The sequence below is a fragment of the Dromaius novaehollandiae genome, chromosome Z (assembly GCF_036370855.1).
Source record: "Dromaius novaehollandiae isolate bDroNov1 chromosome Z, bDroNov1.hap1, whole genome shotgun sequence".
NCBI classification, from domain to species: domain Eukaryota; kingdom Metazoa; phylum Chordata; class Aves; order Casuariiformes; family Dromaiidae; genus Dromaius; species Dromaius novaehollandiae.
In genome coordinates, this window is record NC_088132.1 from 37,583,042 (window position 1) to 37,609,968 (window position 26,927).

At 39.0% G+C, this 26,927-nt stretch overlaps 1 long non-coding RNA gene across 1 annotated transcript in view; it reads left to right on the forward strand.

Moving 5' to 3' along the window:
- The window catches only part of LOC135324962 (uncharacterized), a 35,716-nt gene extending 9,594 nt beyond the window's left edge, over positions 1–26,122 (forward strand). The window contains exons 5-7 of the long non-coding RNA XR_010386180.1: positions 17,139–17,252; positions 17,654–17,817; positions 23,149–26,122. This is a non-coding gene — a long non-coding RNA (uncharacterized LOC135324962). The remainder of the gene's footprint in view (positions 1–17,138; positions 17,253–17,653; positions 17,818–23,148) is intronic.
- Positions 26,123–26,927: the final 805 nt, after the last annotated feature.

Below are 26,927 nucleotides of genomic sequence, written 5' to 3' on the forward strand. Positions count from 1 at the left end.
TAAGTGAGCAGTTTGCAAACAAGCCATGGGCTAATATTTGTTTGCATAAACTATTCAGCACAGATGCATAGAAAGATATCTTGTGGAAAGCAGGATTAGTTTACAAATGATTCACATACAGAAAAACACTACAGTCATCAGATATTTTGTTCACAATTAATAATTAAACCACTCTAGTAGGGATGCTGAGAATATTGAGATGGCATGTATTCTCTCTTTTTTTTAACTATTATTTTAAACAAAATTAGCACATTGTCCTACTTAATTTTGAGGTGAGTTGACAGTGGCACAGTTAAAAAAAACATGTGGAAGAGCAAAGCAGTTCTGCCGACAAAGAGAGACTTACTTTGACTTCAACTTCAGCTTCGAAGCTGAGGAGGGTGAACGAGAAGGGGGTACTCGCAAAGCCTGGCTTTACCCTAGCGAGCTCCCTACCCCCAGCATCCCGCTACAGGGCCGCGGCAGTAGCGGGGCTCCTCTGGAGGCCGTTCAGAGACGAGAGACCCCACACGTCTCTGAAACGTTCTTTGAACTGCTAGAAATCCTCCTGTGAAGCCTCCTCTTTCCAAAGACAGCCACAAAGTTAAAACTCACCTTTGTGATTGCCTCCTCTGAAAACTTCACTTAAGCTTGAAAACATAATATTATGAAATGTGTTCTCCATGTTTGTATTTTAGCTTCAGCATTCTTGTCATTGCCGGCATTTCTTTGGAAGTTGTAGTTTGTTGGTTTGTGATTTTTTTTAGGGGTTTATTGAGGGAAAGCAAGGGGGAGGGATAGATCTATTTTTCTATTTTCCTCTGATTTTAATCTTTACTGTCTGAGTTTCGCACACTTCTCAAAGAAACTAACTATATTTTCCGTGTCTGTGGACAAAATATGCTTTAGCTAGGTGCCTGTTGGGGGGCGGGGGGAGCATGGTTATGTCCCACTCTTCAGGGCTATAGTAGTTTCTTGCTGTTGGTACATAGACAAGAAAGGTAAACCAGATGTGAAAGGGGATTTGATGAAGTTATGGAAGAGTGGAAAAAGACAGTAACTGAAATGTAAGTAAGTTGTCCTTGAAGAAAAGGATTAAGAGTTTCTATATAGGGATGTGTTAAGCTCCACGTAGTTGAAACAGTGGGCTAAATAATTTTTTTTATTTTGAGTGAAATGCAGATAGCGAGGAACCATTCATTCTCCTCTCTGGAAATTTAATATTCACAGGGAAACGTAATATGAATCTGCACTGGCGTTTCAATTGTAGAAATAAAATTAATGGATTTTAGAGATGTTGTGATGGGATGTTCCCACAGTATCCATGAATTTAGGGAAAAGGCAAAAATGAAAATGTCGATTTGCAAGTCCAAAGGACAGGGAAAGTAATAAGTGATTGAATGCCAGCAGTAACAGACAAGGGAGGACAAAAAGATGATGTTCTACTTTGCCAGGTAGAGATTCGCTTAGTTCATCCATATCTTGTTATTTGAAGTCACAGCTGGAGGTTCAACAGTGACAAGAGGTGGTGGAGTCATAGTTGAAGTCATGTGGCTGAATGAGGTTGCCCTGGGATTGGGTGTCTTATGTTTCGCTTTAAATGTGTTATTTAAAACAAGTAGTTAAAATCAGCTTAGGTTATCTATCACTCCACTGTTGAAGAAGATCCCATCATGGTGAGTTTTGTGAGGCCAAATTTTGAATGACTGGATGCATACAATTAAGTCAGTGGGCATAAAAGAAAACACTCATTTAATTTGGATGCTTTTAAGGGTTTTAGGAATTTCTTTTTCATCCTGATCCAGGGTTACAAACAAAAAGGAATAAGAAGCAGTCTGTTTTATTCATTCACATTGTACCATTCATATTTTGTGGTATGTGCTTTGAAGACTTCTGAAAGGCAATGCTATACACATGGCAGACATTATATTTATTATATTTACATGCCATTGTGATGAAGTACATAATTATGCAACATCAAAATTTCTCAAATTATTCACAATTTTTAAGTGAGTGGATTCAATCCACTGATACAAAAGACAGATGAAAACCTCAGCTATTAATTTTGTACTGCTGCTCAATTGGTATCGCATGTTCCAGCATCAGTTGAGTTCTGCATGATGCTTTTGGTGATTTATTGTATCTCATACAAAGCAGCTCTTTGCTTAAATATAGAAGGCTGTCTTGGGAACTTCAGCTGCTCCTGGTATAACACTGACTGGCCAAAGGAAACGTCTCGTTTGAAACTCTCCTGGTTTTTTTGTTTGTTTGTTTGTTTAATACTGTAAGTACACCAAGCGTATGGTCATAGTAAGTAAACATAAATATAATGAGTATAAATTTAAGGGTAATAAGTATATTTATTAGTTCGTTAGATAACGCTTTGCAGAGTGCTGCTTTCATCTACCTCTAATATTTCAGGTAATATTTCCTCTTTCTAAATTTTGAATACTCGAACAACAGTAACACTGGAGAGTGTTTTTTCCTTTCCGTTACCAGAGCTGCTGTCTGTTCTTAGTACGCTCTAAAAGCAGAATTGACTATCTTAATCTGAGAAACGGCTTTATATAGTAGCAGCTTAATGGTGATCTGCAAGTGTTATGTCTTAATACAAATGCCACCTGGTTCAGCCACACATGTTTGTACGATGGCAATAACATGGAAAATCTTAGCTCAGAGTAGATGTACTAAATAATGTCAGAGTACTTCAGCAGGTCAGGGTCCTGTTTATTGTCAAGTACCAGACAGTGTTTACCACAGAAAGTATCAGTTTCCTTTGCATCTTTCAGTAAAAATTTATCTCACTGAGTTTTATTCCAGGGGAAATGATATAAATTTTCATTAAAGAAAACAGTATATTATGACAGCGCTAAATGAATCATCTGCAATCACTTTTAAAATGCTTGATTTATTTTCCGCAGTTGGGAGGCTGTAAGTTAGGAAAATATTTTTGCTGACAAGAATGAAATGCAGTCCAGATATAAATAAAAAAAAAATACATCTCTCTGGCTATCTGAAGTGTTTGTGTGTGTGTGTGTGTGTGTGTGTGTGTGTGTGTATGTATGTGTGTACGCACATGCATTTCTCTTCCCTGTAATTACGTAGGTATCTATGGGTATGAATATATATATTTTGGCCACGTTGGGAAATACTTGGTCACATTCCTTCTCTAAGAAAAAAGCAAAGCAAATTGACTAACCAGTGCAGACTAAAATAAGATCCGTCATAACAGAAGAGAATATTGTCCTAGAGAGAATTTATATTCGCACATCCTTCTGTGAGACTTTCATATATTTGGTGACATTGTGAAATGTCATTGAAGAAAAGGCATTTCAGTTTAGCCTTGAGCAAACATACACGTAGTAGAAGCACTGTGCATATGCAAAGCCTTTTTCTTCTTCCAAAAGGGACCTTTTTTTTTGCTATATACATAACTGAAGCTAAGCTTAGGCTAGTAAGGTGCTGCATGATAAGAACTTGGTTAGCAAACATGTTGAGCAATCGAATGACTTGAATAACAAAATCCCCAGCAGAGTGTTTCAGAGCTAACTGCGTTTGCACTCTGCAAGGAGATCAATGCCTCACCCTCATTGATTTTCTTCAGTCGCAGAACCAGGATTATGCACAATGTGAAACCGTATTCCCAGACACATTCAATCTGATTTCTTAGTCAACGATAAAAAGGCATAGTATTGTACTGTAAACATAAGGTTAGAGAAGTATAGCATATCAAATCTGTACCTCTAGTAAGGCTGCATGTTAAACAGAAGCATCATAATATATTCTGGATGTGATGCAATCCGTCTCACAAAAATATTAGACCGGTGCTAAACAGATCCCCTTTATATGTATTGCCTCCAAATAAATGTGCAGAGATGCCAAAGAGAGAAACTGAAATGCATTGCATGGATTTATTTTAGTCTCACATCACTTTAAAACATGGTATAGTTTCCTTTCTGGCAGACTTGAGCTTTAGTGTAAACACATAAAAAGAAGTAATTTCTTCAGAAACTTGAGAGCAGGAATGTAGTACATCTTCAGAACATAAATGACCTTGTAATGTACAGTGTATGCCAGTTTTCAAAAAAGTAATAATTACAGCAGAATAAATCAGTGGGAAATGACAGCTGACAGGAGCGTCATTCTGATCTGCAATTTCCCCTTGTTTGTAGCATTGCGCACAAGCCATGGGAATGCCATCAAATGCTGTTCAGCTGTAGTTCAGTTTGAATACTGGAATGAATTAAATTAGCTCAGTTCAGAGTTTTCCTAAGCCATTTGTGGGTGGATGTAGGCAAAAACAGCAAAGGAGGAGCAAGAAGGGACTGTGGTGCCTTGACCAAGAAAACTTCCTGTCTTCAGCTTCAGTCATGTCAGGCTTTGCAGAAGCAGAGACCAGTCCTATGAGCTGTAAGTTGCCTCTGAAAACAGGCCAAATTAAAGCCTCTCCTAGAGAGATGCCTGTGCCATTTATAGGTAACTTACCCAGGAACTGGGTACTGTCTGTATTTCATAATTTAAGATCAGAGTTGCTTCTTGTTGTCTGTGCTTCTCCAGTGTTACTACCCAGCTTAGCGTGTATGTGCGCCTAGAGCAGGTCTCACATTATGCAAATATAGTAAGTGCGAATTAGGAAGCTTTAAGTTACTGAAGCCAAAGAGTCTGGGTTGATACATCCATAAGACTAGCATTTTTTTGTTTGATTAAATTTTTAGACATAACCATGTCAGTTGGTTAGGTTGACTCTTGTTGGCTCTCAAAAGTGTTATGAGAAAACCCTGAGTGCCATGATGCAGGTGAGGCGTGCTGTATGCTAAGCACGAGCTAAAAAGTGACAACAGCACTGGCAGCGCACTGGAGGACTTTTATTAAGTGTTAACAACCTGAATAGATGTGATGAGCATAAACAGTAGCTTGGAACAAAGTGTTCTCTTAAGCTAGGGGAAAAAATATTTATTTGTTTTACTCTAACATGTACAAAAACCTAGGCATGGGCCAAGAGATCCCTGTGAAGTTTGTATTTTTCGTACTAAGCGCTGACTATTTTTCACAGTATTGAACTACTTGATCAGGAAAGCACTTATTAATCTGCTTGACCTCTAATCATGAACCAAAATCCACTGGCATATGTCCTTAAATGCTTTTTCTGAACAGGGACAGCTATATCCACGTATTTAAGCACTTTACAAAAATGAGGCCTTAGTCTTGATCCAAAGGCCACTGAAATCATTGAAAGACCTTCCACTGTCCCCTGTTCATCAGGGTCAATATTTCTTTCCTGTGAAAAGACTTTGAATGCGTGTTTCTTAAGGGGTTCCAATTCCATGTTAAAGATAGATGTTAAAACAGTTCACTGAAAATTCCCTGTTTCTGGAGAAGTCACATTTTTAGAACTTGGTATGCTTGATCTAAGTAAGTGATAGTAGTCTAAATTAACATTGTAAAGTAATTTGATAATGAGTAAGTGGGAGGATGCACACAGAAAACTAACACCATTGTTTAACCTCAAAACTATGCTAATAAGTGGGGTGATAGACATGCAACTTGGAATAATGGAGCTGTTATTCTAGCCTACCAGGCTCTTTCAGGGGACTCATAAGTGGATTTGCCATGCCATGACTAAATGTAGCTCCAGTCCAGTATTTTGCATAGCCTAAAGTATCTTGTTGCAGTATATTCTCACATTTATCAAACTGAATCAGGTTTAGAGGAAAATATATTCTTCCACTCTAGAAAGGAGACATCTGTGTATATTATTTGCATACTATTTATTGGCATGCATGTAAAATTGAAGAATCCTTCAGAAATAACCTGTTTTTGAAAAAGACTATATCAGCACAAGAATTTCATTAATTTTCAGTGTGCCCATTAAAAAAATAAAAGTATCCTTTTAAGAGAAAAGAAAAAAAAAACAGGAAGAGTGCAAAACATTATGAACTCAAATGCATACGTATGCACATGTGTTTGTCTGACCTGGAGCTGATCGTAATGCAGAGCATACTCCAAAAATTATCTGAACCCAGCTTACGTTGAAGTCATCTACAGTTACTCAACATCCAGCTTACGTTGAAGTCATCTACAGTTACTCAACATTGACTAGTCAGTGTATTTCATTTCTTTTTACAACAGCCATACCCTGCCAATAAAAGATCAAATACTTTTGGTTACTGGATTGAATTTTTTAAAAGTACTTGATGTTCTCCTGAATCTGCTCCCAGTTACAGCTCACTAAAGGGTCTGGTCCAGTGGTGATTCTATAAATACAAACGCAAGCTGAAAAAGCTGCTCCTAAAGCCGAATGCACAAGCCTGATGTTAAGTGATTTCCACTCCACTCTATCTTGTTTACACAGTTTCCACCCCTGAAAGTGGGTGGTTATGCAAAAAAAAAAAAAAAAACAAAACAAAAAAAAAACTGTTTTGTTTTGTGCAGTCCAATTTTCTGTTGGCCTTTTGCAGCACAGAAACATACAATTACAGTGCACTTGAAAAGCACTCAGATGAACTCATCCCAGCTTCCCATATGTACAAAGTGATGCATTTTTAGATAAATTACGTTAGAATGAAGACAGACAAGCAGGAGATTGCATTGTGGTTTTATTTCCGATCACTGGCAGTTAACTTTGTTTTTTACATCTGTTTAAAAAAATGCAGAGGATAAGAAGTCCTAAGGAAACCACACAGCTTATTTAAAAAAAAAAAAGAAAAAAAAAGAAAAAAAAAAGAAAGCTAATGTTAAGCTTTTATCATTCTCCTTTACTTGTTATTACAGCATCACTTGCGTTAGATAGAAACTTGATCTTTCAGTCATTCACAATCATTAAAATCCCCTAGGTTACGCTACAAAAAGTGGGGCTGCCCGGTCAGTGCCTGGCACTGTCCCAAGTTAAGCACAGTGAAAACCCTTGTAACAACCATGGGAGAGACTAGTCCTAGCTCAGCTGCTATAGCAGGTGTCTGCTCAGTCAAAGTTTCACTGTTCTTTTTTTTTTTTCTTTCTTTTTAATTTTTAGTACTTTTAAAATTTAATAAACGGGCTGCATAGGAAAGGCTTTTCATTACTCGTAAGTCGCACAGGAGTGGGGTCCCATGGAATGGGTGTTGGGAACGGCGTTATCCTCCTCCTACCCCACGTCCTGTAGGCAAATGCCTTCCTTTTCTGCCCTTTTCTTCTGTGCCTGCCTCCCTGCCCTCCCCGAGTATTTCCATGCTCCACTGTATGAATTCCCCGGCTCTCTGGCGTGCGCTCTGCTTTGCATCCCCCGTGCTCGGCACGCTTTCCCGGCCCTCACCTTACAGGGTAGCGGGTGGCCGTCTTTCCTAAAAGCAGCCCAAGTTTGGTCCCGTGGCAAAATGCAGGGCAGGCTTTACAAGGAGATTTCAGCATCTGCACACCCCCCCCCGCCAAGGCTTTTAAATCCTTCTTTGATCTTCATTTACTTTACAGTTAGAACATAATTTCCATGTGGACATTAGAGTAATGTGGTTAAAAATACGGCAGTATTTGTCATAGCTAGTGGAGCAGGTGTCTGTGCTACGTGTGTTAGGCAGGTCGTTTCAAATGGGAAAGACTTTTAAGGCCAGATAACATGTTGTTCGCTCAGGGTCATGGCTCATAGGTGGCCCTAAGGACAGGTTTGAGGGCAATTATATTTGCTCTGACTACACTTACCCAATGGTTTCCTTAAATGCAATGTTCTTCATCTCGTGCGTTGGGGCTGCAGGCCCGATCTTGCAGTGTCACATGCATAAAGGCTCCAAAGATTGGCCCCAAACTGTTACGTACTCTTGGGCCACACGGTTTCGCTGTTATAGCTGATCAAAAGAGATGATGGAAGGAGCCGTTCTTGCAGACAGCTTGTGGTCTAGGCAGTCAAAGATACGAAGTCTGTACTCAGAAACGTGAGCGCTGTCGCTCAACTGCTTGTTTCCTTCAGATATACAACCACCCCAATTGCACGTGCACAGGAGATCTTCTCAGGTGCGGGATTAGAAAATAGGACTCTAACAGCCAAAGTAAAAAACCAGTTGCTTGTGTCCTGCTTGTTTTAATACCATATTAATGAAGACAAGCTTGCTTCTAAATAAGTTGCCTTTGGCTGAAGCAATTCTACTTTCATTCTACCTAATTCACTCTCTTCTTTCTTCTATCACTACATGAAAATCTTCATTATAAAATGGTGCCAAAAATCTGTTTATGAATTATGACCCAATTTACAACCTACATTTACAGCAAGTAATGTACAGGTGATACAAATACAGCTTGAACAGACAGAGGGATTTCTTCCTGCTGGTTCTGGTGATTTCCAGTCTTAGAAATTATGTGAGGAAAGTTTTAAGCATATGGTAACTGTAAGGCTCTCTGGCTCTAGTGCCATTTAAATCAAAGAACATCCTCATTAGCATCCAGGAAACAGAGCTGTCCTTTAATGTACAACAATGCACCACATACTGAATGGAAAGTTATTAAGTCCCAGATGAAAATGGTTTCTTTCACTTATTTATTTAGCTCAGTATGCAGCTAGGCATACAAGGCTAAATGAGAGAAAATTAAAAAATGCATGTAATAACCATACATGTCAAATGGCACTAAGATCCTCAAGTTCTTTTATCCCATACCTCCCAATAGCATTAATCATTTTCTTATTCAGTCTTGCACTTTATCTAAATCCCAATTCTAATATATTCAGCCTTATACTTCTATCATTCCAGCATGCACTGCAGAGTCTTTACCAACCCAATATAAATAAAGAAAATACGGGCACAGAAGTGGTCATGCTGGACACATAAATTAGATGGATTAGTTCATTGTTTTCTTTGCTTTTTTTTATTCCTTTTTAAATCAATATTGGTTCTAGGTGGCAGAAAAAAATTGCACAGTATTTGAGTCAACACAATAAATTTAACTTACAGGAATCTGACTGCATTTCTTAGGCCTTTAGAGATATCTGCTTGCAACTTCAGTGGCCACAGAGTAAAAATTGGAACAAAACAAGAAAACACTGCTTAGCCCATAATTCAAATTCCAGTAAGTGGAGGACTTTCCAATAAAATCCAGGCACTTGAGAGGTATGGAAACGGCTGTGGCTCAATAAAGTTGATTGAGTGCCCTTACTCCCTCATATAGTACCGGTCAGGAAAAAGAAAAAAAGAAAGGAAACATAAAAAAAATTCAAAAGATAATAAAGACTTAACTGTTAGGTCTCCAGATTTAATCTTGTGGAAATTCTCAAGAAGTCTGCAAAGCTCATCATACTGCAAGCAATTAAAGGCATTACTAAATGTAGCAAATGAATAACATACTAGACCAAAATAGAGCGGTTGATTGATTTGATATGTGACTGAAGGCTCCTCTTTGTCTTTTTCCCTTTTCTGCAATCAATAACATAAACCTTTTCACTTTCTTGCCTCTCCTGCAGCTCCCTAATATTGCCTCTCTGCTGGGTACTACACTTTTCTGGGAAAAGTTGCCCACTGTATTGTTCTGAGATGACCGCTCTCTGCGACCTCGATCCTGCAAATAATTGCTATCAACTTCGGTACGAGACTGAATGAAATTACTCTTCATGGAATTTACCAAACCCCTTTTGTTGAAGTTATTATCATGATCTGACTCTTAATTCTCCTTTGCATGACAACATGAATCCTCAAATTGTGACAAACTTGCATGACAGGGCCTTGTGCTTTTAAGTTGAGACAAATGAAAATTATAAGGGAAAGGCGACTGACCACAGAATTATACAATAATCTTCAGCTGAATCTAATCTTCAATTAAAATATTCCTAAAGCTTCACAGTGGTTGGAGAAATGCCCTGCCAGTACACTTCTTTACTTGTCCGCTAGCAGAGCAATGCAGTTGCTGTGGATTGACAGGACAGGAGCCCGTCTGGACTGTCCCGTGGCCTGCTGAAAGCCAGAGTGAAAGGCAGCCTGCAAAGTAAAACACGGACTTGTGTGGGCCAAGGGAAGATTTATGGGAGGAGGTAGCAGACCCCTTTCCTGTGATGTTTGAGCTCTGCCCAGAAATGCCTTTTCTTGGCTAACCGCAAAAGCGGAGAGAGAAGGTGAAAGGAGACAAGGAATCTGAGAAGCTGCTAAGCGTTAGAAAAGGTGGATTCATGACACGGTTTGCATGGCTGCAAAATTGCTCTATCTGAGCAGAGTCTCCTCACAGAGAACAAACTGCAGCTGAAGAATTTGACACGTTTTATTGGGTTGATGTTGAGTAAGGAAAGCAGTTATCAGTTGCATACGCCTTTACTAAGACTTGCTATCAGAAAAAAAATACTTGCATTTTCAAGTTTGCTGTCCATGCTGGAGGGAAAACTATTCCCTTGTTCTGCATAGTTTTTCAGCTACTTAGCTGTAGTTAAAGCAAACAAAACCCAAACCTACTTTTGCTGTTTTGAAGTCCTCGCTCTGAAGGTGAGTTAGCAGAAGCAATGCTGTGGCTTTGGTGAAGCTGAAATTTTAAGCTGCTTTTGGGTGGAGTTAAAAAGTGGAGTGTTTCCTTCTACTATAGCTCACCTCTCAACTTCAGAGAAAGCAGCATGCTGTGACAGAGTGGACATTTTGATCTCTGAGAACTTTCTTCACATTGCAGAAAATAACAGTGACCTCTTTGGATCTTTAAACTACAGTCTGGGTAAAAAGAAATGAACAGAGAGTTGAATTTAATTTCTGATCTTTGTCCAGCAAATCTCAACATTTTAACCTTATCTCTGTAGTTGAGACATCTGAAGGAAAGCATCTAGGGAGAGCTCCCAGGTGGTGACTCGGCACTGGCGCTCTGCGTGCCCTTTCAGTCATCGCGGTCTCACGGCTCAGCTCATAGCACAGTATTATTTAGAGTAGAGCTCCAATAGTTTTCCACATATGCTCCTTCCATTTTCTTCATGACAGGTACAAGCCTGACATGTTTTTCTGTACGAATGCTCCTCAACACTATCCATCTCGCTCTGTGAAGAAAAAGCATCTTTAGGCAGAGTTTTTAATGTCCCTGTATCTTTCAGTGTGTGCTTTCTCCAAGGTAGGCGGTTGCAGATATAATTTGTAGTCTTCACTATTTATTTCCTTAACTAGTTGCTTTCCTGACTTTTCTGGTTATTATTAATTAATAATGCTACTGCTTATGAGAGTCGGAAAAAATAGGTTCGATATTTGCTTCTGAGTCCAACATAGGAGCTTCTCCTGCTGGGGAGAGGGAGTCTCCTTAGTGCATACCCAGCAAAAAGTGGTTAATTCGTCCTCTACATTGTAAGTTCACAGAGTGGCACTTTGTTTACTGCGGAGCTGAGCTGAAACATTTCAAAACAGTGTTCACTTACATGCATCTTCAGCAAACATTGCCTTTTCTTTCAAAACTAAGTTGCTTTTTTCCTGTTATCACCCCCTTTCTTTTGACTTTGCTTGTCTCCCTGTCAGGGTCTGTGGGTAGGATACAAGGACCGACCCTGCAAATGTATTTTTAGTTTTGCATTTCATTGAAAGCGTAAGACGTTTTGGAGGTTTGTAATGAGAACTTAAAAGCTAGGCAGCTGTGGCTTGGCAGCCCTAGAAATACTGCGCGCTGGAATTTTGAACTCACTGAGCGGTTCAGAAAACGTCTCTGCTGAAAAATGTAACATGCTTTATGTGCCTGTGCTACAGCAGTTGGAGGAAAGTCCTGATACTCTGAATGGTTTATATTACTTTGCATAACTGGCATCACAACCTTTGTTTAACATTCAAGTAAGATTAGGCAGATAAAGAAAGAAGGCAAGAGAGAGGAAAACTTAAGCAAGCTATGGTTAAGGCAGTCTAAAGGTCAAAATTGTAATATTAAATAAATCTTACATGGTTTTATAAACCCTAATTTATTGTCTATGTGCAACTGACATTTTAGCTCTTGGTTTAATACCAAGCACTTCAAAGTATTCTTGTAGAAGAATAGTCGATAACCCTCTTACACAGTATAATTGGAATTCTGCATGTTAGAACATTTGGTTTCTGAAAGATTTTTGTAAATGTTAATAGCTGTCTTTTAAAATGGTGTAAGTGTGAAATGCTATGAAAAGCAAAGGTTTAAATGTCACTGTGTCTATAATTTTCATATTGTAAAAACTAAATAAGTTTTTTGGAATGAAAGCCTAAAGGCCTGCTGCAAGTTTGAAGATACAAACCAGCTCATTATTAGTTTGTTGAAACTGATATGACAGACACATTTTTGTAAAACTGTGTGAGTTTTAGGCTAAAGTGTAGAGCTGAACATTTAACTGTCTGGCAGTGTTATTACTGCAGATTCTTCCTATTTACTGGCACCCACGATCTGAGTATGAATAATTCATGGTGATAAAAGGATTTAACTGGAGAGCCTTCCTGGGTCTCATCAGAAATATTCTCCTCTTATGGATCCACTGGCACTTGGAGTGAAAAGCTACTCACCCTTTTTCTTGGTTGAGCATTATCATTTGCATCCACTAGCAGGGAGCTGTGGTACGTGAGTAGGAACGTTTGGGTTATTTTCTTCCGGGGGTTCTGTGCCTAACTGGAATGGAAAGCACAGATGTTTGAAGCCACAGGGTGGAGAGCTTTTCCATTTGCTTAGGTGAAGAATGGAGTCATGAATTTTGGATTACTGAGATTTGAAAAAGCAGGTTTTCATAACCTAACCCTCTAAAATTCTCCTTTAAAAGAGTAAATAGCACAGTAATAACCATGCCACAGAAGAAAGGGGAGAGGGGGTGTCATTGTTTATGTCTTCTTTATTCCATTGTTCTGAAATACAACTTAAGAATAAAAAGGTAGTTCAGGACAACCACAGTCTCAGCACTTTTTTGAGAGTTACCAAGGGTATCGGTTTACCATCCAGCCTGTCTAAATCAGAGGGACAACAGCATTTATGAGAGCAAAAATACATTATAAAGAGCAGGTAACATAAACAAAAATCATGCCAAGAACGCCTTGTCCTCACATGCGGGTTTTAGGAAGCCAAAACAATCTTTCCCTCATGTACTGTAATAATAAAGATTTACTTCAAACAAAACAAGATAAGATAATGTTTGTGTGCTAAAGGAAAGGACTCTTTAAAGTCTCATTGCAAAGTCTGTGATCCCTTATTCCCCAAGCAGATTTCTTTAAGCAGTAAACTTATTTACAAGGTTGCTGTTAAAAGAGTGTGTCAAAAGTTTCCACAATTTTGGCACTCACATCTCCATCCGGGAAAAAATGCCAGGGGCAGAGAGTGCATCCTACAGCAGGCAGGTACAGCGCAGAGGCCAGGGGCCCGCTCCAGGGCAGGACTCCCAGAAACTGTAGTTCACCCCTTTAGTGCAGCAGAAAAACTCCTGCTGCTTGAGTCGTCGGAGGTCACTAAGCGCTACCAGTCCAGAGAAGGGAATGGCATCACGTTGTGATGATTTTGGTCATCTTGTGCACTCTTCAGGTCTAAAAAGTCTGGGAGTAGCGGGGAAGTGGGGGGAGAGAGAAAGGATAATGCACCTGGAAGGTATCAGCATGAAGCGGGAGAGAAAAATGATATTCCAAAAGACCGGAATTAGGGTACTGTCAAAAAATCTACAGCTTGGATAGGAAGACTGGGTTTATTGATATTCTTGTTCATGGCTTCCGGCTGCTGACTGCTGTCTTGCTTCCAGGCAGTGCAGCGCCTGGGTCTGTTCTTGTGTGCAGGAGATAGGTTGTCCTGCTCCTTGCTCTAGAAATTGGCAGCAAGTAATAGAAGGAGCAAAGAGGTTATAAATAATTTTGTGAGGTATTTTGTGCCTTGTGTCTGCTGGTCTAGAAAAGTGAAACTCTGTCAAACAGAAACTGGAGCATGGCTATGTTAGTCTATATTTTATGAAAGCTATTGCCTAGTCAATAGGGAAAAACCTGAGAGTTTTGTTTTTCCATTAAAGGCTATTTAGGACAGCAAGAGTCCCAGTTATTAGATGTTTTTTTGTCTGTGTTTAAAAGGGCTGAAGGTATATTTATTTTCAATTTACAGAAAAAGTATTTAATATTCCTATTCTGTATTCATATAATAATTCTAGGAATTTACAGCATTTGAAAATATTATATTACTCATCTTTAAATTCAAGCTTCTTGTCTTGTAGAATGGTCCATTTTCTCCCTTAAGAATAAAAAAAGCAATATCAGGAACATAAAAGACAGCAGCTGGCACCAACTCTCTTATTTACAATAACAATGGAAACCTTAATCACCTGTAGAGTCCAGCAGGCTAATATGAATGTACAGTAAATTTTAGCTGAAGTATATTATATTAGAAAAGGACATTTTTTCATTTTGCATCCTGAATGATGCATGGTTTTATGATGCCATTTCTCAATCTTTGTATTTTCTTCTTCTTTTTTTTTCTTTTAATTTCCATCTTTTCAGTCAAAGGAAATCATCAAGTGACCTTGAAATCTGCACTGGCATTTTCCTGGCAGAGAAAGAAGCTCTCTTTTCTCATTTGCAAAAATGAATAGCAATTTGATCATTCTTAAAACTTCTAAAAGGTTAATTATGCTCTTTCCATGAGTACTGAATAAAAACCTGCTTTATCTCTGCCTAAATGAAACCCACAGGGCTCCCATTCCCTCTAACTCTGCTTGGAGACCGAATCCTGCAAGCTGTCAATTAACTCCTATCAGCTCATAGATCTGTGTGAGCTGCAGTTGATTTTCTCATCCGAAAACTATGACAGCTCTCATTTGCCAGAGCTGTTGGGTGACTTAAAAAAAAATTCACAGCAGGAACGTGTTATCTGGCTGTGGGCTTGGTGGATACAGAAGGAAAGAATGAGAAAGAGAGAAGCAGAAAGGTCCCGGGTTAGCGAAAGTTCATTTCTAGCTCTAAGATTTCTGTCTGGTTGCAAAACCCCACTTGAACTCGAATTGCATGTTTCAAGCAATAACAGAAGCTGAACATGGTTTTGTACTATGGGCATGATTCCTTGAGTGATTTTTTTTTCTTTTTTAATATTACTGTATTGCAGCAGCCAGCCACCAAGGAGATGATACTGGCAGGCGATAGAATTGGTAGAACAGAAACCCCAACGTTACACATTTACCCAGCTGGTATTATTTCCTGGTTGTAAAATGGCTTTTTAATTTGGAAGTGAGAATAGTAACCTGAAAGGGAAAGACTGAGAGGCTGTATGAACATTGTTCCACTTAGCTCGAAATAAGAGTAATGCTATTTTGAAATGAAACGAGAGAAAGCAAAAAAGTACAAGATTGAGCTGAGCATTTGGTGATCACTATATTTCTGCCTGCTTATTTTAGTTTTATAGTTCAGGGTCAGCTCTGGAGGAGTCAGCTACTACAACTTGCAACAAAGTCAAAGGAACTTGTCCTGATGGCTCTGCATGTGTTAGAAGCCAGAGTTAGAGTAATTAATTTTAGAATATAAATCGATGGTGCTGCAGTTAGCACATGGCTGGGACTCAGGAAGCCGGGTTCGGTTCACGGCTCTGCTTTGACCTTTGGAAAACTGTTCGTTCTCCCTGTGTGATATTAGTGAGTCAGCTGCAAATATCAATGCCTACTCTTCAAGGCAGGCAAAATAACAGCTCGTGTTCATGACAGTATCCACTCCTACAAGATACATCATTCAATTTTCTACAGAAAAGAACAATAAAAATTACAAACCTTTACTGGAAAAAGAAAGACATTGATCAGTCTATTTTATTCCTGTCTTCTGTAAATTTAAGATGCAAGCCTTTGGGACAGGCATGATGACATCTTATCTTGCTGGAAGTGCTTACATGCCACCCCTCCTAAAAAAATAATAAATTTAGTAATCTTTATATGTGAAAAATGAATTTGAGAGCCAATGAAAAACTAATTAATCAGGATGTTGCTCCATATTTATATATATCCCTATAATACTCACTCTCTTTCTCAGCACTTGCTGATTTGCCAAAGCTGTCACCAGGTAAATCATTCTTGACATTGCAGTCAGCTGAGCGAGCTCGGCACTGTGCAGGATGGGTTTTCTGCGGTAAGTCTCTGTGTTGCATTAGACTTTTGCTCTGACTGGAATGGGAAAAGCCTCACTGTTGTTAGAAGGGCCAGGATTTCATCTCCAGAATTATTAACATCAGTAGATGGCAGATTCCTGGACAATTTACAACTTTGGAAAATCAGACTCAACTGGTTAATAGAGTGGAGGAAATAATCTTTATATAAAGGTGAGCTGAAAGTTAACAATGTTCAGCATAACCTTTGCAAGCACCCACAGTGTAATCTGGTTATGTGCTACCTGATTTTTGGGAAGCTATACAATTCCATTTTAGCTTTACAGTTCATCTTTAAAAAAAAAAAAAAAATCAGTATAGCTACTCTGATTTTTTCAGCTGTAATCTAACTAGCAAGGTGGTATACAATGATTGATTTTTTTTGAGAAGTGTCTGAAATAGATTGCTATATGGTACATTAAAATGCCTTTGTGAGGCTTTATCTCCTTTTCATTATGCAGTAGAGCAAAAACTCAGCGTATCATGGAATATATGTTGTTTATATGGCAATATTCTGCCACTTCTTTAAAAAGATCTAAGGAACGCTGCAAATTCCCAATGATTTAATTATGTTTTAAATATCAAGAAGCTTTAGTGAAAAGTTTTAAACCATCTTAATCATGCTATCAAGATTACCTAGCACAGAGAGAAAAATGGAAAACCTACAAGGCAGTAAGTAATTTAAAAAGTGGAAATATATGTGAAAAATTCAAGGATTGTCTGAGCTAATTTCGAGGTGCTAATAAGAAACCTCAAGAAATGATTATCTTACACTGTCCACAGAAACACCTATTGTAAAAATTAAAAAAAAAAAACCTCTTGGAATAAAAGAACACAACTGACAGCACAAAGTCACTGAAATATGTAATCATGTCAGAATATCCAACCAGAAACTGGAGCTTATGAGGTAAAACCATTGAGGACTTAGTAAATACTCTCCAGCTTTTATTTGTCCCACTGTTTGTTTATAAGCTTTTATCTATTTTCTCTCTTTTGAAATCCTTCCTTTTCCTCTGATACCTTCATGAAGGCCTTGTGTTTTCCTTCCTAGCCTTTGGTCATCCTTCTTTTCTGTTCCTTTCTGTCACAGTTTCCTCAACCACAGTATATTTGGCCCTGGCTACTTTCTTTGGGATAATAAATGTTTGGTTTTCATTCAGAGTCATCATACTTCAGACTGCTCAGTGATGTAACAACTACGTTTGTAATCAATGCAATAGCAAGCGACAGGAAATTTAGAAGAATATGGGAAAAACATCAAATACTTCAATGAGGTAAGTGCCTCAAGGCTTCATTTGCCAGAAGCATGTGGGTCGTTGGTGTTGTAGGCACAGCTCATTTATTAGTGATATGATTTTTGGGGCCTGTCCAGAAAACAAAACCAAAGGTAGTGCGGTCAGAATGGTATAGTCAACCGAAGAAGGCTGTTTCACCAAGTTGGGAGCAAATGAGGGGGCTGAACTGGCAGAAATGTCCAAATGGTTCATGGGAGACTCAACTGGACAGCTCATGCCATAAGTGAAGCTGCACTTTTCAAGAGAAGGCTTGACCTCTACCAGATGTTTTAAACAGCAAAGGGAAATAATGTATATAGGGGGCATGAGAAGGCTATTTTTCTGTGGAGAATAGTATTTTCTGACGACTTAGGCCAATCCAATAATTCTTCCCATCACAGATAAACTGGTGTTGCACTGGAGTTTTCAGTTGGCTTTGCCTGGGCAGGAAGACCTCAACAGCCTGCATCTGGAAGCAGCACCGTAGCTCCTGCGCTCTACCGCTGGCTGCAGTGCCCTTGTCACCAGTGTTCCCAGCTCTTTGATTTAGCTGTTTGATTGGCAGGTGGGTTGAACTGTCACTTTCTAGGCTCCCTGAGGCCACTCCTCCAGTATTAGATGTAGTTGCATTTCTTTTTGCAAAGAAGTTTTGAAAAGCCCCCACTGCCCTGAAGTGACGTAACCCTACATTCCCTGGCCTGTGAAATCAGCATTTACTCTGCTTTTACCCTGGAAGGTGCGGCAGAATTTGGAAATAAGAGCTTATATTCAAAGTTTGTTGTAACAGGAGATGCAGTGCATCCACAAAGACCTGTGCTTGTACGCACCTACCAGGTGTGTACAAAGACTTGTACGAGCAAGTTTCAAATGTTTACCAATATATATGTTCCAGTGCAAAACCACCTTTTTTGCTGAAGTTTAAAACGCTAGTGCACACCATTTTTTTAAATGTGCATACCACTTTTTGAATGCAAAGTAGGAATGGATGAACCCCAAGAACATTTCTGGGAGGGTTCACATAACAGAATGATGGTAAGTTCACTCAACTCTTCTGCCAATGGCCAACTATTTTTTCTGACAATGGTTTATGTACTACTCCATGTTTCTAATAAATAACTAGATTTGTGGAATGTATTAAGGATGTAATCAGCTTGGTATTTGAATTACATTTCTATTCAGCTCCCATTACAATCAGTATAAAGATTCCCTCTGATTTCAGTGAGAGCTAGATAAGACCTGGAGCACTATTTTTTTAAGTAATGTTAAATGTTGCTGTTCATTGACATTGTTTCCCAGACACCAGCAATTGTTCACTGACCCAGATGTGAACTTGTATTTTTTTCTGTCTCTGTTTATAGAGGCCCATTCTCGGTCATGCTTATCTGCCCTAGTCACAGAGACCTGTTTAACTTGCTGAGAAGTTGTGATGGACCAAATTAGAAAGCCTGCAGAAAACTGTTTATAGCTGAGTCTGTCAGAATGAGTATTAAAAAAAAAAGACAGAGAAATAATATTTACATAGAACAGGGACTGCTACTTTACTGTTCCTACTTCTGTGCCATTACTCAGCTACAGGAAAGGAGGTTAGTACTCGGCAGGAGAAAAAAACCAGCTCACTAGATGCTGAAATAGGTGGCCATTCTCATCAGCCTAGTACTTGCACCTGACAAGGCAAGATGATAAGTTTTGCAGAGCTTGGGGTTCGTTTCCAAATTCCTGCCCACACTTTTGAGCAATGTTCATCCTTGCAGGACTCGGAAGCCATTTCCCCTAGCAAAGGAATCCAAAGGTTTGTGTCAAGCTGATAAACAAAGGTGGTGAAAGCCAGAAAGGAAACAGAAACGACCAAAAGAGGGGTCATTCCTATCTGCAGAACGCAGCCTGCTGCTGACGTGATGGTGATGATGATAATTTATGAAGACATTTTGTAGCACAGCCTTTTCAGCCACATTTGGGTTCTATATGAATTTTCTCTTATTCACATAAACATTGCTAACAGCAAAGCTGTGTGATGTTTCAGCCTTTCAGTGCTAGTTGTGTTTGCAACAGGGTTGCAACCCTAAAAAAAGGTGTATGTGCAATGACCTTAAAAACTTGCTGACTTCAGTGGAGTTACTTTGCATGTGTAAATGAGTGCATGATTTTTCTCCTCCATTATTCACTGTATGCATGTTCAGAATAATTAGGGACAAATGTCCTAAAGCTCTCAGGCAATATTTGAGTTCAAACACCAAAGAACCTTTCCCATTCCTTTTGTTCATGTTGCAACTATCTTTAGATGATGTATGAGTGTTTTTTAAATGAATGTGAAGTTACAGAAAAGTATGAGCTCACTAGCAAATAGGTAGTTTTCAGTCTAAAATCTGCACAAGATGTAAATTTTATCACGAATAAAAGAACAAGTTAAAAAGCAATTATTTATTCTCCACTGACAGAGGAAATGTCATCAGCTCCAGGGTAGGTTTTGTTTTCAAAAGGGTATAAAAATGATCATCAGTGTGGTCAGCCTTGCCTGGAATTTTTGGAGGCTTTTCTTGAGTTGTTCCGCGATGCAATGGGACTCGGGAACAACCCCAGTGCTCTGTCTCCATGCTCAGTACGGTCCACTGCTAAGTGAGCCCCCCCCCGTTTCCCATCACAGCCACTGTAATGGGGGATCTTTCTCTGCTTATACAGCGTAAAGCATTTGAACACCTTGGAGTAGCATTTCCCTTGTCTGTCTTGTACATTGGTATAGGATTCTGTCTGTTGGAACGTCGGTCACAGACCGCAGAAAGTACATTTCTCCTCTGCTGAAAAGTAGTTGGTCGACTGTACCGCAAAACATCCCCCTTGCCCATCAGGTATGTAGTGACACACTTGGAAGCAGCTGCTGCATGAAGTGCGAAGTTTGAAATGACACAGTTGTCTGGGAGGGTTTTTTAGCCATCAAAATGTAACCATCTTTTTGCACAAAAGCTCTTCCATATACAACAGGATTCTGTCTTTAAAGAATAGGCAGGCATGTATTATTTTTAGACTAGGACAGTGATAAATGCACTGGAGATGCAACACGGCCTCTTGGAAGTTGTTCCCATGTAGGCAAGAGGAAAGTGTCACATGGCGTTAGGCACCAGGACATAGACTGTGTTCTGGGCTATGGAGAAAATTGATTGTAATCTTCTGTGAGTACATTTACAATAAAGTTTTTTGGCAAAGCCATTAATTTGATTGGACATACTGACTACTGTGCAAGCCACCTCTGTTTGCAACTTCTGCAGACAGCACCTATATCTTATTAAATTCCTATGCTGTAAGAAATACCGCTAAAAAACAAATTTTAATGGTTATTTTGTAACGGCTCTGAGTGAGCATTGGCAATTGTATTACTTCTTCACAGGAGCTAGATAGCTTGAATGAAACACTCAGGGAGGCTGTGCATCTGTGAAAGATAGGTTACTGAATTTAAATGATTCAGCACAATCGTTAAAATTCCTGAAAATGTCTGCAAGTCATTGCACACAGATATTTTCAGATTACCCCTTGAATACAGGAGGACTGGCAATGAAGAAAAGAGATGGCTGTGAAAAGATTGCCAGAAAGCCTTTCTCCGTGACAAAACCAGCCCCAACTCTGGAGTTGCAAACTACCTTTTCGTGCTATTTAGGGCTTATGGTTTCAAGAGGAATAAATGGCACATACTGAGGAAGGCCAACCAGTGTCGCATTAATGACCCGATACCAAACATTCTTCATACTCAGGCTAGTCTGACTGGCATGCAGATTTGTTTCATAAACAAAAAGTAGTGTTTTCTCTCTAAACAATTCATTGTGAGCAATTTGTCATTGCAAACAGCTTCTGGCAGTCGACCAATTCCTTTCAGAGAATCTTTCTCTAAACCAACTGGCCATTAAAATCTCTCCTCCCAACAATGGCTCTGATTCATTCCCAATGAATAATTTGCTGGGATTGCTGGATTTGCTCTATGAGATGGTATAAAACTTGTATGTCATAAGCAAAATTGTTAGCACTAAGTTACCATTTAATTGTCTTTCTCCTCCTCTAAATAACCTTGGGTCATTTTTTAATTCTTCCTCTTTCATGGTTAGGGTCTGAACCCACCGCATTTCTTAAGGCCAAAAAAAATTTGTCTGACTAGAGCTGTTGACTGGCCTTAAACACATGTACTTCAGATTTTAAGTCATTATTTTCTTTTCATCACATGAAAAAAAAAGCTAGCAAAGCCCACAATGGGGGAGAATAATTCAGATTTACACTTACTGCAAATACAGAGGAAGAAAATGTAAGCATTATGATAAATATAAGATCACAGATTATTGAAAACATGTAAATAGAGATTAACAGAGTCTACTCAGTTCACATTTGGGCATTTACCAACTTCTAGCATGGAACATTAAACAGAAGAATATATCAGTATTTACCTTCTTAAAATGTTAACGTACACTTTATATTCCTTTCTCTTACTTGTTTTTCTCCCCCTCAGTCAACAGATTATTTATTCCTCCATTGATTGCAAATGTTAGTAATAGCTATTACGTATGTTGAGTCAGATAGAGTTATTTTGGTTTTATGTGTCATCTACCTCTGTAGGAAAGACAGCATGAAGTTGAAGGCATTGGATTGGGAAGTGGAAATTGTGAAATTCAGCTCTTACTGCCATGGTGATCAATTTCTGTTCAGTTCCTGTTGTCCTCTGTAATCTGGAGGAAGTCACTTCTGCAACCTGTAACTTTATTTTCTCATCGGAAAAATGAAGACACTAATCTTTCTGGTCTCACAGGCACTGTCCAATGCTAACCTCACTGGTGTCTATGAAGACTGTAGATAATTTGGTGATGAGAACAAAGGAAAGGACTGTAAAAATGATAAAAAGTAAACTGTGTGAAGGAGGAATTGATTTTAACCATAGCCATATTTCCTGTCAATACTGACGTATTAGTTTCATTTTCCATTAGCTCTAGTTGTTTTATTTAAACTAAAAAAGTAACCTCCCAAACAGTGTTTAAGCAGTCTTATTTATTGGACTATTTCTAGGCTCCAAGGGTTGTACAGAGGCTTAGGAAAGTTTATAGACTTACAAAGTGTTATTCTATGAAGAAGTGATGGCCAAGTTTTATAAAGAACTTTCATGCTTTTAGTTTGAGGTAGTGCTGCCCTGGTTTCTGATACCATCCTTGTTTAATGGAAACTAGACAGATTAGGGACTCTAGGAGCTTCCCTGAATATGTATACAAAATGGGTCTCTCTGTTTCGGTCATATAGACTAAAGAATGCAAACATCAGAAGTAATGGATGGCAGGATAGTTGTATTGGATAAAGAGGAAAAAAGGCAAGCCTAAGAGAATATTAGTTTGCTAGTGGGTTACCCCAATGTTCCCAGATGACCACATCTAGCTTCTGATGCCTCAGAATGTCACCTTTGTTAGTCAGCGTGAACAACCAGTACTTCCGAAAATCTAGTTTCCTCTCAGCTTTCAGTGTTGAGAGCTCATGTTGTTGGAAAATGCGTTTCTCAATAAGGAAGAGTCTTACATGTCCTAAGGAGTCCAAACAAAAGATAAAAGCAAGATGAGTAGTCTCATAAATAAATAAACAGGTCAGCACAGACATTGCATGATATTTGGATGATTTCACTTCAGCTTGGCCCAGTAGCTAGGCTGTCCTTTCCTAATATTTCTGTGACCCTTACATGCTAATATACAATACATCGCCAAGAATGCCCTGAAGTGCTCAGGAAAAACAGTTGTAGCACAAATACTCTCCCTGCCAAATACACAATCTGTGGAAGCTGGGCCCTTGAGAATATTGCCCTGTCACAAGATACATTCTGTTTCCACTCTCTAGGACTTAAAATTGTATTAATTGTGTGGTCTTATATCCTCTCTCACTACTGCAGGCAAAACTTTGATGACCCGAAAGACTGTCTGGTATTCAAGACATATTTGCTATCAGTTTGGAAGCACCATCTTCTTTATCATCACTCACTCCCCAGCGCTAATCAGAGGATTAAGTTATTGACTTAGCTATGTTTTCTCGATACCAGTGTGTAAGCTGATGCAGAAGATGTGTACAAGGAGTGCAATGCAAGTGAGAGAGGACAAGTTATATTGTCATGTGTGAACCCTGGCTGTGCAAAGGCGCAAACACTTTACAAGCGTACAAGAACGTGACATTTCTAGATTCACCTATGAAAGGTCTTATTTGCACATCTGTTTGTGTGTTGCAGATGCTATTTAATTGTAATCTCTGTTTTATGAGATTACACTGTAAATTATCCAATTGTTTGGGAGGGTTTCTAGGTCACCATTCACAGCGATTTAATATTCTGGGACCAGACCAGAGGGAATTTGATGACTTCTGTGCCATCAGTTTTAGTTTCCTGTTATCATTTTTGTAAATGGCAAAGGAGAGGGAGGAAGGGATGAAGGAAGCAGGAAGGATGCACTTGAAAACGGTAAGGTTTTTCCCTGTGTTATTTCTGTGGAATTTCCAGGACTTCACTGTGCTAATGAATAGGCATCTCTCCAATTCCAGCATAACGAATTTTTGAATAGCATATACCCCGCTGTTCATGTGCCTACATGTCCTTCGGTTAATCTTTCTTATCTGCCATCGGTAATCCAGAACATATATTATCTCTTCCACGGGTGCAGATGCAGCTTAGATCCAAAAGCACTATCTGTACCTAGAACTGGAAGCATGAGGCAAGGGAGGAAGCCATCAGGAGCAGATAGATCGTTAAATGTATCCTCACTGAGTGAGCTCAGACCAGTGACTTGATAACATCATCCTGCTGGGTCTGAGGCGAATCCAAGCAAAACTCCTACTTTTGCATGTCTGCCACGTGACAAAACCATCTAATTTTCAGATTTTTCTTGTACTGAAAGTGAACATCAGTCAACAAGATTTTGGAGGGCTAGCGGGGTGCAGATAAGGTCAAGCATGATGTTAACGTAGCTTTTCCTCCTTCCTGTTGTGTCATATGTTAGCTGTTATTACGTCATGGGCCAAAGTACCTGAAACAAGTTGTGTTCTCCCTGCCATACTACAGCAGTAACAGACAAGAAAAGGTAAGATAGTATGGAAAATGAAGATTTAAAAATTTCTCTTCCCTTTCCTGGGCACTGGCCAGTATGTTATTCCCATGTCTAGAGCAGGTATGCATGTGCGTATCAGCAATTAAGAATTTCAGAAACAGGGACAACCAAATGAGTATCCATTTAATGTCCTGACATTTTGGTAATGTGCTTTTTAGCAAGAGTTATCAGATTTGCAAAGCAGTTGTAGTGTTTCATTTGGCTAAAATTCTCCACCTCTGGCCTCTGTCTGTCTGTTTGGGACATTTGTCCAATATGTTAGACTAATTCAGCGTGCATGGTGAGTGCCTCACTATGCCCGCCTTGGTAGGCTTCATTTTTGTAAGCACTGGCCATCTATCTCATAGGTCTGGTGCGTCCTGCTGCACTAGATTTGCTATGAATGCAAGCTGTGGGCATGGTCTCCCACATCGCTTGCTGCAGTTCCAGCTGGCTCAGTCCCATTTCCCTCTGTTGATCTGGACAGGGGATACGTTTGCCTTTGAACCGTACTTAACTGGTTTGCGACCCCATGGTTTGCAAGCTATAGGTTGACCACCTCTGGCATAATTTATGACGTGACATGCACCTTATTATTCTCATCTCCTCTGTGTGATATGGATCCCTGACTTGCTGGGAATGTAAATTAAATACAATCAGTATTATTACATCTGCCTTTCATTTCACAGGCTTGATCCTTGATGTGTGGGTGTACGTGTACCATGGGTACTATTTTTTTTACCTTGTGTCCATAGTCCTTTCTAGTAATTCCACAAGATATCTGTAATAGGACTGTCAATCAAAAGGGAGCCAGAGGAAAATGCTGTCTCAAAGTACAAGGTGGCCTTGGCAGACTCTCAACAGTGCTAATCCTCAGACCAAATGGCAACCGCAAAGCTGCAGAAACAGCTGGCAACAGGGCTCACCAAGAAGTCAGTTGCCATCACTAATAAAACGTTATCTACAGACTGATAGCTAGGTCCTGAGAAAAATAGAAGAGCTACAACCTCTCAGACCAAGTGGCACTAAGGTATGAAGGATCTTGTTTAAATTTCAGATGCAAACTCTCTACCTAACTTAGAATATGTGTGTATGCGTCTGTAAAATTATATTTTTACACTTAAATAATCTCAGGTTCTTTTTCACTGAAGTCCACAAAATCTATTCCATAACCTAAGTGCTTTGACAGTGTTTGATCACAGAGCAGTTGCACAGGAATTTCACCAACATGAATATGTTCAAAGAAACGTAGAGTCTTGATGCATTTTTTCTACTTTTTCATCCTGTTATATTCCTTAAATGAAAGGCTTTCTGATTAAATAAAATACATATATGCAATATATGTATAATTTATATTCTTAAATAGATATATAGCTTCTCTGTGATATCCAGATAGCAAACCTATATGTAACAAAAGGCCCCAAAAAGAGACTACAAGAATCAGTTTTCTTTAAAAAAGCATACATAGGATGCAATATTGATTATTTCTTCATGAAAAACAGAAATTGCTTCTTCCTTTTTTCTTAAGAGTAGGAGCTTCATGAATTTGTATGCAACATGGAGCTCTTAATCTTATTTACTTACTCTGCTAGTGTTTTTCAAGGATAGAAATATGCACTTTTACTGAGATTTATGCAATGCTCATTGAAGGTGATGGTTTACTTGGAATTTAAGGAGAATAATAAATGTTTTATAAGCATGATACCTTTCAATATAGCATGCACTTATAATTACAACTTTTATACCCAAACACAGTGAACTGGCAATTCACAAGCAATTAGTAATAAAAGCTGATTATCATATGGTCTGCATCATGTCTCTGAATGTTTTGAATCTCCTAACTTCTTTCAGTAAGATCAGTCTATGGGGCTAATCTCTCCCACGTGAGCAATGCTAGGAGATTGCCTTCACTACAGAGCAACAGAGAAATTGTTTAAGTAAAGGCAGTGACTGTATAAATCACAACCCACTTTCTCAGATAAAGGCCATTAAGGAAGTCTGTGTGCAAATTTGACACAGCTTCCTTGCCTTTGACAGCCCTTTGGAAAGGTTTAAATGTACAAGATCTGACTAAAGCTTTCAAAAATTCATCGCTGAATATTTGTTAACCTTATTCTCTGTGATAGCTGTAGAACAAAGATAATACTCTTCAAATGGAGATAAATTACTATCTTTCAAAAGATTATCACCAGTCTTAATCGAGTTTGCTCCTACAGCCGAGCAGCCAGTGACCTTGTTACTTGCACAACAGACATCTCTGCTGTTTCCCATTTACAGGAAATACATTTAGTCTAACTAGCCTGCTGCAAGCAGATCCATGGATTTGGTGTAGTTAGAACTTTTATAGGTAAGTTAGGAAATTCAGCTGGCTGAGGGGTAGAGAAAAGCACATTGACTAGTGCATGGCGACAGAGGCAGAATAATCAGAAGGCAGAGGAGGTCCTAGGAAGGTTAAATGCAGCGCTGAGATTTTCACACTCACAACAGAAACATGAACATTTCTCCTCTTGTTTAAATATTGTAATTTGTGAGAATTAGATAAACTTCAAATAGAGCTTGTGGATATTAATCACCTCTTCAAAAGAGGTGCTGTGTCCTC